Source organism: Pleurodeles waltl, chromosome 1_1 (genome assembly GCF_031143425.1).
Source record: "Pleurodeles waltl isolate 20211129_DDA chromosome 1_1, aPleWal1.hap1.20221129, whole genome shotgun sequence".
In the NCBI taxonomy this organism is placed as follows: Eukaryota; Metazoa; Chordata; class Amphibia; order Caudata; family Salamandridae; genus Pleurodeles; species Pleurodeles waltl.
The window spans coordinates 525,486,082-525,504,924 of record NC_090436.1 but is presented as its reverse complement, the minus strand read 5'-3'; the positions used below and the strand labels follow the sequence as shown (position 1 = coordinate 525,504,924).

General features: G+C 45.0%; 1 protein-coding gene across 6 annotated transcripts in view; it reads left to right on the top strand.

Annotated features, from left to right (window-relative positions):
* Positions 1 to 18,843, top strand: part of MCTP1 (multiple C2 and transmembrane domain containing 1) — a 2,197,525-nt gene that overhangs the window by 2,158,020 nt on the left and 20,662 nt on the right. The gene's annotated exons all lie outside the window — the stretch shown is intronic.

Here is an 18,843-nt window from a genome sequence, read left to right as displayed (position 1 = left end):
GAACTTCATGAGATGGGTTACAACGGGGTTTTCAACGCCCTACAGAAGGCCACGGGGTGGTGGGGCCGCCTAACTCTCCAGACGCCTCTTTGGCAGGGGAAATGGCTAAATTTCGAAATTGGGACAATATTGGAATAACTACGATCGGCGACATCTGGGGCAACTCGTACATTCGATCATATGAAGAACTCCAGAAAACATACTCTCTACACAACACCCAGTTTCACAAATATCTACAGCTCAGGCATGCTCTAAGGGTACACGTACGACCAGGAGACAGCATCCCAGAGTATAGCCCGCTTGAGGCTATGATTATGATGGGACATCTAAATAAAGGGGGAACCTCCCAAATATACCGCTCCATCCTCACTAATACATCCCCTCCCCTTGGGGAACTGCGCCGGAAATGGGAGGAATGGGTGGGTCCCATGGAGGATTTAGATTGGAGAGAGGCTCTAATGGCTCCCCGAACACTGGCCATATCCACACGGTTTCAATTGTTACAGTCCCTTTATTTACACGCAGCTTACCTTACGCCTAAGTGGCTCCACCGGGCGAATCTTCGAACCACAGACGAATGCCCCCGGTGCTCTCAGCCAGGAGCTGATTTCTTCCACATGGTCTGGGCCTGCCCAATTATAGAGTCATACTGGAGGGCGGTTATAAAAGAAGTTTCCGAGGTAATGCAGTCTACGATGGAGGTATCCCCAACACCACTTTTACTGGGGGCACTGGGCGAGACAGGGCTAAATAGATCGAGCCGTACGTTTCTGGGAGTGGCCTGCTTAGTGGCAAAAAGGGACATTATGTCGGCATGGAAGGCCGTAAAAGCGCCGTCCCTTAATAAGTGGAGAAGAGGAGTGGATTGGTGTGCAGGTTGCGAAAAACTGGTGTATGAAGCGAGAGGGTGTCCTGAAAAATATAATAGAATATGGGGGAGATGGGTGGGTTTGTTGACTGACTGATTAAACTATGACGACAAGAAGCTCCATACACACCTGAATAAAAGTCACCCAGGGTCCATGGGGCAGATATGGCTGAAGTCCTTGCTCTGTGTGTGGGGTGACCGAACACTGGCCATAAAAGGGGAGAGCATACCGACCCCCTTGGAGTAGTTTCAGGGAGAGACGGTCACTTACTCTAAAGTCATAAAGACAGGACCATAATCTCTGGAATCCCGCAAACCTTAAAAACCTAAATTTAACAGGTCCCCGGACTCCACAGGAAGATTGAGACAAAGGTGGCAGATGTTACATCATGATAAGAGTGCTATGGTATTGAAATCGGTGTTTCTCAGGTATTGATTGCTATAGTGTATGTTCGTTGTGTATTTTCTATTTGTACTTCAAAATAATAAAAATATCTTTATAAAAAAGTACAGATAAAAAAAGTATGCGAGTGATAAGGTGAGCGGGCAGACTACGTAAGTGGAGAGTTCCACACGAAAGATGGTGCAAAGGTCTGCTTCTTGCTTTACTAGTGATTGTTTGGCACTTGCAAGAACACATTTCATATTTTTTACATTTATTTTTAGAAAAATGTCTTTAACCACATTTGAGTTAGTGTGGACCCAGAGTTAGCAGCATGATTCTGAAAAACAACCTCGCTTTTAGCCCATCTTCTGGAAACAATTGCTACCAAAGTGCATAATTATTTAGTGATGTGGCGACTGCTTTTATTCAAAGATCAAGAACTACATACCGAATTTGTAATAATTCATACCAAAGAGCAAGAATTCAGGAACGTGTCTGCAAACTGGCTCCCCCAGGTGTTGCATTTTCAGTTTGATTTAGCAAGTAGAATACAAAGTAGGAAGTCAACATAAATGTCAGTAGTGCATAAATGCCCCAATTTGCAGCATACATTTGTTTCTGATGTCAACATGTAAATGTATACCTTAAACTCTGACATCACTGACAAGGGAAAATCAGTTCAAACAGAGCGCTAAATTAGTGCCTATAAACGCAGCACCAGGGATCAGTTATTGTCCTGCAGCTGTGTTTACAAAGACACGGTCTCTAATTGCTGTTGTAAAGCCATCTAATGAATATTTAAACAAAAGAGGGTTGTGTCATGCGTAGGACAAGGAAGAGGGTGGCAGAAAGCAAAGTCTTATCTAGAATACGTTTAATTGTTCTCAAGCTGAATAGAGAAAAAAATACGTAACGTATTTCCTACAGGTCAGTTGGAGTGCTGAAGCACTGAATAAGGTAGTCAATGCCCATTAGTTTCTGTATTTAACTAAGAAACTAGGTATGGCCAATCCAAACATTTTTGTAGTTCATAAACACTTCTTCAGGTAAATAAAAGAAGGTGGAACTACGTCATTTTATGACCTATTATCTCTATTTTCATTTGAAAGGGCTTTCTTTATGGGTTTAAGCTCAAGTAACACAGTGTTCTACGCAGTACCATGCTACGAGCTGGAATGTGTGTTATGATAAGACAGAAACAGCAATAATTAAAAGTCCTTTCTTTATTTTCTTCTAACAGGTTGGTTCTGATGTCAGAATACATCTGTAAAAAATAAAAATACATCACCACTCACCAGTGGCGTAACGAAACTTGATGCCCCCCCCCCAAGGTATATGTAGGGGGCCCCCCTCAGGACACATTCAGGAGCTATGAGACCAGCGTACTGTGCTGAGTGGGCCCCCAGGAGCTCAGAGCCCCCTGCACCGCAGTGGCTGCGGGGGCCTACGTTACACCACTGCTTGTAAGAAGTTATTACAAGCGAGCTGTGATGACAGCACACCTCCACCTGTGCTCTCTTACAACCACCACAGCTGGATCACAAGTCTTCCTAAATCCACCTGCCATGAGCTCACCCCTGCAAGGGTACCCCATTCTCTTCCTATTCCACTCAACCATGGCCGCTCATGCCACCTATGTCTACTTATCTCGACCTGTCCCCCCACATCTCAGCATAACCATGGCCACCACCCAAATCATCTACTTCTGCGTAACTCACTATCTCCCTCCATATGGGACACTAATATAGTGGTGGATAGTAATTGTTTTCATTAATTGGACATAATACTGGCCCAGAGTTTCAGTGAGCGAGTGAATGGAGAACATAAGCTCAACTTCTTCTAGGTGGAGTTAGAGGAGTTCTCCTGTGAAAAGTACAGTTTTCACATAACTTTTCTAAAAAAAACATAGACTCTGAAATAGCAGTCATTACATATTGAAGTACTTTCATGGTGTACCATCTTGTTGAAGCCAGACACTAACCAGAAGGAGTTGAACCCAGTCTTTTCAAAACGTGAAGTGGGTGCCTCCATATGTCAATAATGATTTCCTCTGCGCCAGGGCATATATGTCATCATAAATGACCCCTATATATTACGGATTAAAGATGTCATGGTTGTTTTCCTTGATGCCAAGAATTACCTCAATTATGTTAACACCACATTATACCATGGGCGCCACTTATGCCAAAGTTACGTCCAGTATGCCAGCACCAACATTTTGGCATGGGCACATCTCATTCCACAAATTATGTCCAATATACCGGCACCAGCATTTTGCCACAGAATTCCCATATGCCAAGAATTACTTCCAGTGTGCCAGTGCAACCATTTTGCCATAGTTACCTACCACTTATACAAAAAATAACATCCAACGTGGCAGTGCCAGCATGTTGCCCAAGTACTGTTTTTGGAAAGAATTACCATCAGCTATGTGTGTTCTGGTCGTCGATTTATCAGCAGTACTTCCTACTCAAACCCGATCTTGAGGAGTAGTTCCCGCGATTCTTAATGAAATATTCCCACTGATGAAGGACCAAACGATTCGAAATGCATTTGAGGCGCTATTTATAAACCTTATTTCAAACATGTGATTTGTTGGATTATGAATAATGCACATGTATGTATTTTTCAATGAAAATGTTATGCTTTTAATTATTTAAGAAAAAGTTGATTTACAGAGGAATTATTTTATACGATTACAAAAAGTGTCAAATTTGGCACGGGACTTTTTCAGATTGAAGGTAGCTCACCTATTGTTTCTTGTGGTATAACTTGTTAGAAGATACACTTCTGTAGCACACCATAAGTGGCATTACCTACAGACAAGTTGGTTTAAACATACGAGTGAAACAAATAGGTACACGTTAACATTACTTGTAGCACTGCTTGCTTTTGGCCATGGTTTTGCTTTATGCTAATGATAATTACCTCCACTATGCCGGCACCAGTTTTAGCCATAGGTTTCCTCTTTTGCAATCTATTACGTACAGTATGTCAAAAACAGCTTTCATGGGTATCTCATTTGCCCAGAACTACATGAAATGTCCCAGTAACAGCATTATTCCCATGTACCCCTTATGTCAAAAATGACCTCCAATAGGCCAGCATTTTGGAATTGGTACTTCCATAACCCAAGAATAACCTCCAGTGTCCCAAGGCCGGGGTCAGACTCACAAACAAAACACACATACTCTCACTCACTCATACTCATACACTCTTACTCCTCATATTCTCCCTGTCTTAGCTCATTCTCACTCACTTAGGCACTCACACTCACTGTTACTTCAACTCACTCTCACAGTGTCACTCTCCCATTCTCGCTCAGTCTCAGTTACTGTCATTCACTCATTCCCACCTAGTTATACTCACTGTCGTTTATTCTTACTCACTCTTCTGTCACTCACTTGCACTCACACACATTCTTTCAAGCACTCACTAACTCTTGGAAGTGCTCAGCCACTCACACTCCAATTTAGCCCCACATATTCTCTCGCACTCTGACTCACTCATTCTCATCACAGTTACGCTGTCAGTCATGCTCACTCACTCCCCCCACTCATTCTCACTCACACAGACACAGAGATGGTCAAACACGTGACATCAGACTTTTTATACTCACTTACCTTCAGCTGCCTATGTTGGTCCTCCTCTGCTGCTGCTGCTGGTTGGACCCTCGGGGCAGAAACACAGCTTCTTCTCACCTCGACCACTAAAGCAGTCCACTGAAAGCTGGAGTGTGCACAGTGATGTGTAGGCTCCAGCTATCAGTTTCTTGCTTTTTCACCTCACCGTCATCCATCTTGTCACAGGACAAAGTGAGGTCAGTGAGGCTTCTAAGACCCCCACCTTACCCTCTGACGTCAGGTGACAGCCTTATTGAGGTGGGGCTCGCTGCCTGTACTTTTGATGGTGTTGCGCGTCACAAATGGTGAGGCCCTGAGTCATGGCAGACACCTGAAGGCCAGACTGGGACTTCACTGGCCCGGACAAGCTCCCTGGTGGCCGGTACAGATGCGTCTGTGCTCCTGCACTGAACATCGGTCGGAGCTCCTGCCTCAGGCTGCAGTGAGGTTCGCCATTTATTTATTCTACCCGTAGAGAATAATAGCGTATTATTCACTACTGTTATTATTTGAAATAAGGGGCCGAACTAAAAGGGCCAAGCACCGATGCACATAAGTGCAAGTCGTCTCTGCACATTCAGCAGGGTAGTTAAATGTCATTCTACTCGTGAGCAGGGGAGGGGCAATATTTTCGACACCCGAGACCTTTGCATCACAAAATCCTTTTGTTGGGATGAGGCTCTATTTCCAAAGTACCCAAGGTCCGAAAACACCTAAATCTGTCACCTTCTCCAACGAGACCACTTGCAGCACCAAGTGTGAAGGCTTCAAGAAAATATTTTTGGGAAAGCCTATTATTTCAGTTTGTGGGAACAGCTCTGTTGATTTCCTCGGTGAGGCATGATTAACACACAGTATCGTTTTTTTCACTATGCATTATGAGCCTTGTACACTTTCCTTTGCAGTAGAATCCACTACAAGTCCCAGAATGCAAAGAAAGAACAGTACTAGCTAAACTAGTCACATCTTACCTTTAGGTCGTGTAACTTAATAAACTTAGCAGACCCTCAAAGTCTTAAATCACCCTTGGGTGGTTTTTTTAAAGTCAGAGTAAAATATGTATTTTAGGTGCTCATTTTTAATTTGCCTCAGTGATTGCAGCAAGGTGGCACTGTTGACTCACTAGATTGCTACATCCACAGCACAAATCTGTGTCTGGCCCCATGGTCATAGGCTTATGTCCCATCAGATCAACTCAATCTTTCATCCGTCCTTGTTTGTTAAAATGAGTACCATTATTTGAGCAACAATAAACATCCGTTATCTGTCAATATAAACAAAAGACCCTCTGAGTGAATGGGCACCTACAAATATTGCTCTGTTTTTTATGTTTCTGTAATTGTTATCATGTGATGAGATAGTATCAGGGCAGAATTAATCAGATCTATGACGGTGTTTCGGGTGTGACTGACTCTGCCCAACTGTATTACACTCTCAGATAAAATACATATGTATCACCTATACTGTCTCATTTCACCTGGCCTTTCAAATGTGATCACTTCATGTGATTGTGTGTGTCTAGCTCTTCTACTAATTCAGTCATTGATCTGACATTTGACTAAATCTGGAACCATTCTACGCGCACACCAGAGGCAAAAATATCACGACTGGCCCTTACTCAATGATACTGACATCTGTAGGTGATAATTACTTGTAACAAGTGCAGAGTCCTGTCAGCTTGTTCTCTCCCCAGCCAGGTCCCTTTTCAGCCAGGACTCCCACACCGTCCAGTCTACAGTGGTCAGCTGGGCCTTCTAGGAGGCAGGAATCCTTTTTTATGTCTCTGTAGCAAGTAACCGAAGGCCAGCCATTTCAATCTTAAATACAAGTTCAAGTCATGGAGGGGCCAACAGGAGTGAGAAGGCCTTGTGTCTTCTTTCTTCAACATGTTATCTCCCAAGGGTGACGAATGTTCCAAGGAGGTGATGGTGAGGTGCTAGTCTTATACGGTGATTGGGGATTTACCTACCCCCAATCCTGACTACTTTCTGACAGAACCCCCACTTCCTTTTTTATGTCTTTCCTTCGCAATTTACTAAAACCCTTCCCAGAATCCTCAACCAAAATTGGACCACAATTATTTTAGGTGAAAGCTTCTAGCCGCTCCCATGCAGAGATCAGATGTCCTCCCCTCTGACAATACTAAACCTGGTTATCCCTCTGGGTAAGGACACAGACAGAAAGTCTAGCTGGCTTGAGAATTTGGTATCTAGTATGCCGAAGAGGTCATCTGTCAGCTTCCAGGATGTCCTGCTGGTCCCACCAGGTTGCACCTCTCTGCAATCCTCAAAAAGGGAGATATGAGGGGTATCTGAGACAGTAATGGCCATGCGTGTTGTTCTTAGTATGCACCTTCATAAAACCCTTGGGCAATGGCAAGCAAGTGCCTTGATTAAATAAATGTGAATATTTGTGTTCTGGTCCTCTGGGCATTTTAATGCAGCCAGGACATAAAATTACACTTACTATGACTGTTTGTTCATAGATCCCTAGCAGCATCACTAGGCTCGGGGAACAGTTGTACTATAGTAATATCTTGCTTCAGAGTGGAGAAAAAAGTCCCTTGTTACAATGGAAGGCATCAGGGTATTGCATGTCTGAAAATGAATTTATGAATAAGAAAACAGGTAGGTGGTTGCTCATTGCGTTATCAATATAACTTTGTTCTTTTAATGTTTCTTAAAATTGATATTAATCTACTAAGGCATTTTCAAAATTTAATATTCACAAGTAAGGGAAACATAAGATATGGCTTAAGGTATGCAGTTTTTACCACACAATCTTTGCCCCGCAGAACGTTAGTAAGCAGGTAAGTATCACAAAGGGCCCTTTTTTAGCACTTTGTTTTAAGTATCATTTTTCAATGTCACAATTATTATGTTAAAAAAAGGGATTTGGGGTGTGTGGCCAAGACGGGAATGGAGTGAGACACGTTTTGGCTTGATTCCAGAACGCCATAGGCCTCTAACACAGCTCCTAAGCACCAGGCCTTCTCCCCTATCATTCCCACCCAAGGCACCTTCCTGGGTCTCCTGAGATTTGGGGGGGCAATACTGCTGACCTGTAGTTCTGGGCCCTAGGAGACGTTCATGGACCTCACCACCGTGATCTGTCCTGCCTCACTGCCATCTTGCCAGGGTGGCTGGGCCACAGGAGAAGTTTGCGAGTGCCAGAGTGGATAGCAGGGCTGCCATTGATGGTCATTCCTCGCGGAAGAGAGGTGGGGGGTCCTGGGCAGGACGGATTTGCCAGCACTTGGCGGCCCGTCATCCCTGCCCTGCCCCAGGGACCCATTGGCAGGCTACAGGGACCCTCTGTGTGACAGAGTAGAAAAACACATGGAGATCACATGTGCACCTCCCCACCTTGCAGTAAGTAGTTGTGTAGGAGTCAGTGTTTTGGCAGGGGGCATATGATGAGGGGCTCCTGGCTAGATCAGAGGAGAGAGATGGAGCAAATGGGCGGACGCAACCTCTGGTGGCAAAGTGAGCTGGGCCTGCGACACTGCTACAGGCCTACAGATAGCCCTAAGGCCCTCACCTGAGATCTTGCAGGACCATCTCCACCTAGTCCAGTAGGCTCAATTGAAGTGTGCAGTGGCACCACATACAAACTAGACAACCGCAGATGCGACCCCCATGGGACCAACATCTCCTCAGCTACACGTCCCCTGGGTTGTGCAGCTCTCTTATATGGGCATTTCCCAACCTACACCAGTCAAGCCATGTCTTGGGCTTACTCCGTGAAACAGCAGTGGCGTGCACCCACTTAAGCCATGAGAACGGCCCTACACACTAAACTGCTTTCTCTAAATGTTTGTGGTCTAAACTCGTCTAGCAAATGCAAACAGGTTTGGCAATACATCCTACAGCAAGGCCCAAACATCATCTTCCTTCAGGAAACCTATCTCATGGAGGTGGTTTGCCACCTCATGTACCACCCGAAATTCCCCCATCACTACTGGGCACATGGTCCTACCAAAAACATTGGGTGTGGGTATCCTATCCTATCTTATCCTATGCAAGACAGTCTTCTGCTCCACTAGTTTAAAGGTAGTAAAAGGTAAGAACATCGCTTTCTAAAACTGCAAGTCCTAAATGGCAAGTGCCCCCTCAGTGCCCCCTCACTCTGCCTAACATCTACGTCCCCAACCACGCACAGGACCTCTACATAGAGGGCACAATTTGGGACCAACTGACAGACATAGTGGGTGAAATGATATTGGGAAGCAATCTCAATCTGGTGTGAGACTCAGAGTTGGATCAAAGCATGGCAGCACATCAGGGCAAGGGAGCGATGTCCCCTCAACTCAAGCATAACATAGCAGATTTGGGGCTAATAGATGCCTGATGCAATAGGCACTCGGCTGTGTGTGACTGCTCATTTTATTCCCATGTTTATGCCTCTACTCTAGTATTGACTGCATCTTCCTCACTCACTACCTACTCAGAGACCTAGACACCACCCCCATCTGAGACATTTCCATCTCAGACCATGCCCACGTGGAACCACACTCCTTCTGGTAGCCCGGGCAAAGATCTGGCACTCACCAGTATGTATAGGAAATTAAGAGAGGTAAACAGTATCAGAAAAAAGGTGCTTCAGTACAAGGGTCGGCTACCAAACAACCCCATTTGTATACCATCTCCCAGTAAACTAGGATTTGTAATTCAAGAATCACAGCAAGCTCTGAGCTCTCAATGTAAGAGTATAATTCAATGTCCAATGTCCCAGCAGTAAGGTTTCTTGGTACTTTCATTTCAATGTCTTCTCACAGCAATGAGATGTTTTCAATGTAAATCTCTTGACTTAATCAGAGTTCAATCATTGTGCAGTACATATCATATCAGTGTTCCATGTACTAAACAGCCACAAGTACAGCCCATTGTACATTTCTTTACTTGATCAAACTCCAATCACTGTGCAGTACATATCATATCAGTGTTCTGTATAAAAAATAGCCACAAGTACAACCAACACATGTTTCGTCATGGCAATAAGCCTCAACTTTTTCAGGGCTGTAATAAAAAGAGGACTTCAATACGGACTTTGGGGTCAGAATCGTGACGAACATCCACCCATTAGTGTTCATTTCATACTAGGCCGTGAAATCAAAAGTCACTGATTACTCACAAAGATACCAAGATCAAACTTAAAAAGAGAGAGATAAGGGGCTGTGCAATCCATGCCTGTTAGTAAACAAGCTCAGGGATAGGAAGAATAGACACCTGTGCCCGAATATCACTCTAGTGTATAAGTCTACTCTCAAGGAGAGATTAATTCAAACAAACACTGATGTGATATGTGCTGCACAATGATTAGAGTCTGATGGAGTCAAGAGATGTACATTGAAAACGTCTCATTGCTGTGAGAAGACATTGAAATAAAAGCACCAAGAAGCCTTACTGCTGGGACATTGGACACTGAATGCTCAGAGCATGAAGTGATTCATGCCCATGTGGAGCTGGTATGGCCCGTAGCTAGCACCTACACCAGGGCCTACCAGGATGACATCTCCCCCTGCATCTCCTTAGAGACCCGGAAGACACAGCAGAGATCCGAAAGAGGATAGTAGATTACTTTTTCCTAAATGCCCTCCCAGACACACCGCCGCGCACATTTTGGGATGAGTTCAAAGCTACTATTTGGTGGTGATAATGACCACTGCCATAGCCAGGGTGAGGATGGCCAGACTGGGCCTAGCGGCAGAGGTTAAAGCCCTAGAGAGGCTTGACCAAACAACCTCCACCAGGTGCAAAAAACAACAACTTGCTATCTTGCAAGGGCATTTGAGAGCTCAAAGGACCAACAAGGCTGAACACTCTCTTTTAGCCTTAAAGCAGAAGTATTACGAGGGAGGAACAAAGTTTGCTCATTATTAGCCCATAAATTATGCCAACAGCAACCTAAGGCACACACTGCTAACATCCAGACCGGGGGCACAATTACTGGACCACTGAAAGGGAGAAGCAAAAAGCATTTCATGACTATTGTCAGGTGCTATATATTTAAGATGACACCCCTCAGGGACTCATTGATGCTTATTTACAGGCTATAGACCGTCAGCACATGGAGGTCCTCAATGCCCCAGTTACTCTTGAGGAACTACCCCAGGTTGTTCAGGAGCTGCCAGGTGGGAAAGGGCCAGACCCCAACAGGCTTCCCGTCATCTTTTACAGACTATTTCTCCCTAGTCTACAGGAGCGGCTTTTGGCGCTCTTCAGCTCATATACTTATGACACAGGCCTCATCCCACCATGGCAGCAGCCAAGATTGCCCTCATACCAAAAACTGGGGAAAGGCCCTAAGCAGTGTTCCTCCTATTACCCTACAACCCTTCTGAACACTGACACACAGATATTTACAAAAATCCTGGCCAACAGGCTGAAACAATATCTTATAGACCCTAATCAAGTGCTTTTTATTTGCAATAGGCAGGTAGTGGATATTATCTGCCGGGTAGTACACCTGGTTGAGACATCCCACTGTCACTATATCGTGGCCTGCTACCTTTCGCTTGACGTAGAGAAAGCCTTTGGCAGGGTTAGTTTGGCTTTCCAATGGAGTGTTTGGGGCAAGAATGGCCTAGGATCTGGCATGATCACGGATTCATATGTAGCCCAACTGCCACCATCCACATTAATGGACACAATACAACTCTGTCCACATATCTAGGGGCATCCACCAGGGGTGCCCAGTATCGCTCCTTCTCTTCACTCTAGCAGTCAAATCTATGCCATTACTATTCAGCATACAGCAGCTGTAGAAGGTATCCCCTTTGGAGGCCGAGGCCACAAGATAAACCTCTTTTCAGATGATTTTCTGCTCACTCAACCTGCCTCCTCCCGGCTGGCAGTCGTCTGCTGCCTTTCAGCCTTCGAAGTTGTATCAGGGTTTAAAGTCAGTATGACCTAGTCTTGCGCCCTCAATCTCACTATTCGCATACAGGCGCTTCCTGCCCTTCAAAGGTTGGCGCCAGTTCAATGGGTCAATGGGTCTCAACTTAACCCCCACACTGTCCTCCTGGACACAGGCTAACTGGCCAGAGCTCAGGCGGTCAATCTTAGGTAATCTCTGTTGCTGGAAACCTCTATACATATCTTGTCTGGGCCACATGAACTTTATAAAGATGAATGTCCTCCCAAAGATTCTTAGTCTTGTTCCCCTATCCCCCCTGACGATACCTTGAACCTACAGCGGGGCATACTCTCCTTTATCTGGGGTGGTAAATGATCTAATCTATCCAATTCCATGTTAATGTTGCCGAGAGACAGGGATGGCCTAGCCTGCTGCAACCTCCTTGAATGTTATTGGGCGGCCTTTACCTCTATTGAACCCTAAAAAAACCCATCTCCCTTTACCTCTGAATCTCTCTATCTCTGAGTGGGTTGTCTGTGGAAGTGATAAGCACTGGTTCCATATGGATTGGTTGGCCTGTTGTCCCCTGTGGGACATGGCTTGGCTTCCCAGATACGACAGACCAAGAAATACATATAGAGCTACTCCCACTAGGACGGTTTCACGTAAGGACCGTTTTTAGTACCCAGGTTGGGCACCCCTGTCTTAGCCCAGTTTCGTGGTTTGGGGCTTAGGTTACATTTATACACGTTTTATTCATGTTTTAGCGAAGTCTGCTTTTTAGCTATTGTTTTTATATATTTGCATTATTCTAGGAAGACAAGGTTCATGCTGCACATTTTTATGAGACGTAGCACCTCGTACAATCTGTACTTTTGTCCAAGGCTATTACAGGCAGTACATAATTCATATTGCCAGTCTAGGAGCCAGCTTCTATCTCAAAGACACAACATTATATTAGGACTGTGATTCGAGTGTAGTATGGGTTATCATATAAACTACACACTGACCCAAGGAGGGTAGAGGGCATTCCGTTCACACAACAGACTGTTTCACTGGCACTGGCTTCTCAGCCTCGCCGTAGGATTGCCATCTACACAACAGGCACTCCCCTACTATCATGTCCAGGGCTGGGGCTGATCCCTTAGGTAGGGCAAGGCAGAGGGTTACAACCGCTATGCTCTCAGATTTAGACATAGAGTTTTGGTACGAACTCCTAGATTATCTATAATCATACATCATGGTGGGGTTGTTTATTCTCTTCACTTTGACTGTGATGTTGGTCAGCTTGCTTTGTTACATCTGCCTAATTATTGTAGCACATGCTTTTTATACCAGAATGCATTTGTTTCAATAAATATATTGAAAACGTATGCCGCTTCTTGTGTCTTGCGTTGCCATGTGTGAGTAACTGAGCAAAAGGTGTACGATCTGTTTCCATGGCCTCCCTGAAGAGTCTGAGTATTATGTTGAGGTTGCAGTAATCACCTTTCACCCCAACAGGTTTGGAGGTTAGGGTGAGGCACTGTGAGCTAGCCAGGAGCTAGGCCAACAGCTACCAAGTTGTGTGGGTTACACTCAGTCTCCCATGCTCGGTGGTGCTGCCATCCTAAGCACACAGTCATATTACCAAAGAAGGAACTGCATAACAGTTCTTGAGGTTTGGGACAAAATAGTGCATAAGCAGTGGTCTCACTACCTTTCCATCCCCCAACACAAATATCGCTCACAACCCTGACATCACCTGGCTCTTGACCCCCATACATTTCCCAGCTGGAAGGTGGGCAAATGTAGGACACTGCTTGACATCTTTGTGGGAGACGCCATTAAGCCCTTTGAACAGTGCAAAGCAGCCTTCCAGTCCCCTGAATCCTCACTACTGCAGCACTGCCAGCTGCATTCTGCACTCCCAATACTCAAGGAGCCATTTGGCCCTACATCCCACTTGAGAAGCTAGTCATGGCATATGAAGGCTCTAGGGGGCTATTCTCCAAAGCCTACCAAGTGCACCAGCCCAAACTCATCCATATCAAACCCAATGGCATTCTAGAACCACGGAAGGCAAAACAGTGGGAGACTCCCTGGCGCTATATTTCCAAGACATACAGAACCATACCCAACAGGAGATTTCCTACAAGTTCATGGTTCAGTGTTATTACACTTGGACACGCCTTCATGCCATCTACCACACAAGATTGCCCCTCTGCTGGTGCTGCGCAACAGAGCCGGGAGACTTCTGCCACTTTTAAAGGCTTTGGTCCCTCATTACTACTTAGTGGAAAGAGATTCTGGGACACATCAAGGGCACTATGGGGTTCCTGCATCCTCCCTCCTACACCACTGTCATACTAGGCATCTGGCGCTTTGCATTAGAGGCAATGACATAGAGTGATTGTAGACTCATTAGCTATATGCTGGGCGCAGCAAGACAGCTGATAGCGCTGGCTTGGAAAAAGGCAGTAGCCCATCTGCCCCATTCACATGTCTCCAGCATGTGATGGCAATCGAGCAGCTGTCTCACAAATTGGTTTGCACAGACACCACATTCCTGCATACTTGGTAACCACTACTTTATTTTCCTCACCTTTAATTCACTTGCTTCACCCCACCCAAACTTAAAGTGCTACAGCTTTTTGACTAAACAGCTTTTCAACAGTCAGGAGAGCAACAGCAATGCCCACTGCACGCTCTGGTCCCTTCCACCTTTAACTCCGTACCACCAGTTGTACCTCCTCACTCACTACTCTATGAATCTGTGATGGCCCTGGGGCCCCCTGAGATGCTTTTTGGCCTGAGTTTGACAGGCATAGTTGTCTCCCTGTTTCTTGGCTTACAATGTGTCTTCTTGCTGGAGACACCCCTGTATGAAGTGTCCTATACCTCTTTCACCTATCATTGTACTGTGGCATCTGAATCTTGTTACATGCAGATATATTGTAATGCCATGCTTAATGTGTAAGACGATGTATTCAGTTGAGAACATGTTGTGTCTTGCCTTGTTATAAACCTTTAAGTATAACAATGTTATTTAAAGGTTAAGGAAGAGTAAGGGAGGATAGAGGTAAAGGAAGGAAAGGGGTTCTTAGGGTTTAGTGTGAGTAGAATTAGGAGGTGAGGGTTTTGTAGAGTTCAGAGGCAGATAGAGATACAGGGAGATGAGGCTCTTTTGTGGTTCAGGGGTTGATAGAGGTAAAGGGAGGTAAAGAGATTTTAAAGTTCAAGGGGCAGTAGAGGTTAAGGAATTTAAGGTGTTTTAGGGCTCAGGGGTATGTAGAGGTAAAGGGAGATAAGGGTTTTTTAGGGTTCAGGGTTTGGTAGAGATAAAGGGAGGCATGGGGTTTTCAGGGTTCGTGGGGGGAAGAGGCATAGGGAGGTAAGTGATTTGTAGAGTTCTGGTGTGGTTAGAGGTAAAGGGAGGTAAGAGTTTATAGGGTTCATGGATGTTAGAGGTAAAGGGAGGTAAGGAGGTTTTAGGGTTATGGAGAAGGTAGAGGTAAAGGGAGGTAAGAGTGTTTTAGGGATCAGGTGTGGGTAGAGGTAATTGAAGGTTAGGGGTTGTTAGGGTTTAAGGATGGCTATAGATAAAGGAAGGTTTAGTGTTTAGGAGCGGGAAGAGGTCATGGGAGGTGAGGGGATTTTCTTTTTTTTAACTGAAAAAAGGAAAACAATATATATATATATATATATATATATATATATAAAATAATATCCAGTGGTGGTCACCACAGGGTAGTTATGGTTAAGTCAGCATTTCCATAGGAAATGCCTTTTTTGTTTTGGCAATAATAGCTTCACACCAACTGACAAATCTTCACAAACCTTTCCAAAAAATGCTGCTTTTTGTCTAGTTTGTGTGTGGAACTTTTTGGGGTGATCAATCACGCAGGGGGCTGAGAAAAAAGGGGATTCCCCAAAACACAAAATCTCTATGTATTTTCCATTGATTTCTTTTTTAACAGAGCTACTGCAAAAACTGCTGAACAGAATTACACCAAATTTGATAGGATGCTAGATCTTGGTGTACAAAGTGTGCTGTTTGTGACTTGGTATGAATCTGTTCAATAGTTTTTGAGATATTAAGCTCACAAAATATTTAGATATCTGGACGATTGGGTTTGAGGGAGAGTCTTCTGAATGGACAAGGGGGCTTTTTAACCCTTGGATTGTTTTGCACCCGGAGGAGCAAGGCTCTGATTGACTGCCTTCAACATGAGGAAAAATGTAGCAGGCAACTATTACAGGACTCAGTGACTTAGTCCCCTGTCCTGAGGTTAGTTTAAAAAAATAATATAAGGGGGCAAAGTAGGGAAACCCTGCCCTCCCATGCCCTTTAGGAGGGGTCCCAGAGGAACCCACCTGGGGCCATAATATTATTGTTTTAAATGCTGTGATCCCACAACAAGGCAGGGGATTGCAAGTATTTTAAAAAAATGTTAAACACCCATCTGGGGTTTCATTTGATATGTTATTTTGGGGAAGGTGGGATCCAGCCCACTTCCAGAACCACAGATGGGCCCCAGAGACCCCATCTGCTGAGGCCAAGTATTTCAAAAAGGTGAGGAAGCACGTAGCCCACCCTCCCCAAACCTTAAGAGGCCACAGTGACCCCCATCTTCTGGGGCCAGAATATTTGATAATAAGGGACAGGAGCCCAAATGGGCCCCAGGGACCCCAACAAATGGGATCACCAGGTCCAATAGTGGCTGGGGGGAGCCATGCGACCCACTCCCTCAGAAAGGGTGCTTAACTGCGAGGGATTTGCCATAGAGCCTCGCCATCGACCAGGCCCTGCGGCAAACCCTCCACCGTGCAAGCCTAAGACCGTATGCAGCAGGGAGATAGATTTACGTATGGTAGTAAAATATTACTTTACGTTAAAAATCTAAAAAAAAAAACAAAGGTTAAATTGATTGTATAGTGAGATGAAAATTTCAGTGCCAACTTAACGTTTTAAACTAAAAAATAAATACTGAAATTTACAAGTTATAGTTATCTCTAGTAACTGTAACCCGTGCCCTAAGGTAATTGCTCCATCGCCATGCACTGCTAATTTCCCCACAAATTACATCACTCAGGACATGTCTATGAGATATTTGATAACATGATTGCAACATGTGAAATGACATCATTGATGACAAAATTGTGCATGGCAGGTGTGCGATTTATAGTTTCCTTGGGGCACGAGTTATACTTACACGAACCCGTTCCCCGAGCCAATAGTGGCCCCAGAGACCCCATAACCCAGGGCCTTTGTTTGTTTTTTGTTTTTTAGGAAAGGGAGGCACAGGGCACCCTCCCCAAGTCACATTAGGCCCCGGGGACCCTGTCCTTGGGGCCTTTCTTTTTTTATGGAGAGGGGGCCCCCATCCATGAGCCAGTAGTTGCCCCGGGGACTTTGTCTTCCAGGGCTTTTGTTATGTTTTTAAGTGGAGGGGCCTACTCCCTAAGCTAAGAGACCCCATCCACCGGGGCCTTTTTTTTTAAGGGAAGGGAGCACACCTGTCCATGAGCCAGTAGTGGGCCTGGGGACCACTACCCTAGGGCCTCAGGTCCATGCCCTAGTGCCCACCCAGGGTGCCCACAAAACACTACATTGGGGCTTGGGGAGGGGAGTCCAGAGATCCCCACAGTCCCAGCCCAAACCATACTGGGTACTGCCTTGAGCTAGCACCTTTCTTTTGCTCCAGTCTGGGCAGTAGCAGCATTTTTTAACTGCTCTGGGGCAGGGCAGAAAGAAATTGGAGCTCCCTGCCCCGGAGAGTGTGGGCAGGTATGCCCACACTTTCCATGGCAGGGAACCAACATTGTCCTGGGGTGGGCTCCCCAGGACTCTGTACATTATTGCATTCTGAGGGATGGGGCCAATATTGGCATGGGCATGGGGGTCGCACAGCCTCCTCCCCTTCTGTAAGTATTTTGGTCTGAAGGGATGGGGTGCCTGGGGCCCAGAAGTTTGGAGAGGGGGGCCACATGCCTCTTTTTTTAAATCATCAGCCCATGGGAATAGCTTCCCTGGGACCAAATAGAGGCTGGGGGTGGGGGCGCACGCCCCCCACTCCTGTTTTTAAATTTGGCCCCAGTGACCCAATAGCGGCTTGGGGAGGGGAGGGCAATCCAATTATCAAAAGAAAACACATCAGTCTGCATTTTTTTTAATATGCTTCAGTTCCTTTGAAGTCCCATTGAAGTCCAGCAGGACTTCTGTGGGATTGCGCTTTTTAATATATTTATATATTTTGGACCCTCTACAAGGCCTAGGGGGCAGGGTATCCCTACCCTTATGCCTTAATTTGTTTCCTTTATTAAACTCAGGACAGGGGACTAAGTCCCTGAGTCCTGTAATAGCTTTCTGCAACGTTTTTCCTCAAACTTCAGGCAGCCAATCTGCACGCCTGCTCCTGTGGTAGCCTGATTGCTGCAGAAGTGAGTTGGTCCAAAGGAAGAAAAGCCCCCTGGGCCAACCAGAGTGCTCTATTATTTTATTGGGTTCAAGAGATTCTTGTGAGAAACCCTCAAACCCGACCATTGAGATATACAAATATTTTTTAGCCTTATCTCAAAAACGTCTGCAAGTATTAACACCAAATCACAAAAAGCATGCTTTCCTACAAATTTGGTGTCATTCCATTCTGCTGTTTTTGTGATATTGATTCTTTAAAAAGTCTATGGAAAATAAATAGGGATTTTGTGTTTTGGGCCCACCTTTTTTTTGGCCCCCACTTGGTAGATTACCCTGAAACTTCCCATGAAAAAACTAGTCAATAAAGAAAATCTTTTTTCAAAGTTTCATGAAGATGTGTCAAACAGCACCAAAATTATAAGCAAACCAATAAGGCATTTCCAATGGAAACACTTACCTAACTATAACTTTCTGGTGGTGATCGCCATTAGATAATAATATGCATATATATATATATATGTATATATATATATATATCAGCCATATTACAACTGGATTGCATGGCAAAGGCATGCGTTGTAAAGCCCTATGTACTATTACACTGCGATTTAAAGGTCAACTCGTTGTAATGCCCGTGGGGTAAAGACATGAGGGGTAAAGCCCTGTGTTGTAATATCTGATATACCTGATTACTGGATGCTGCTATGTG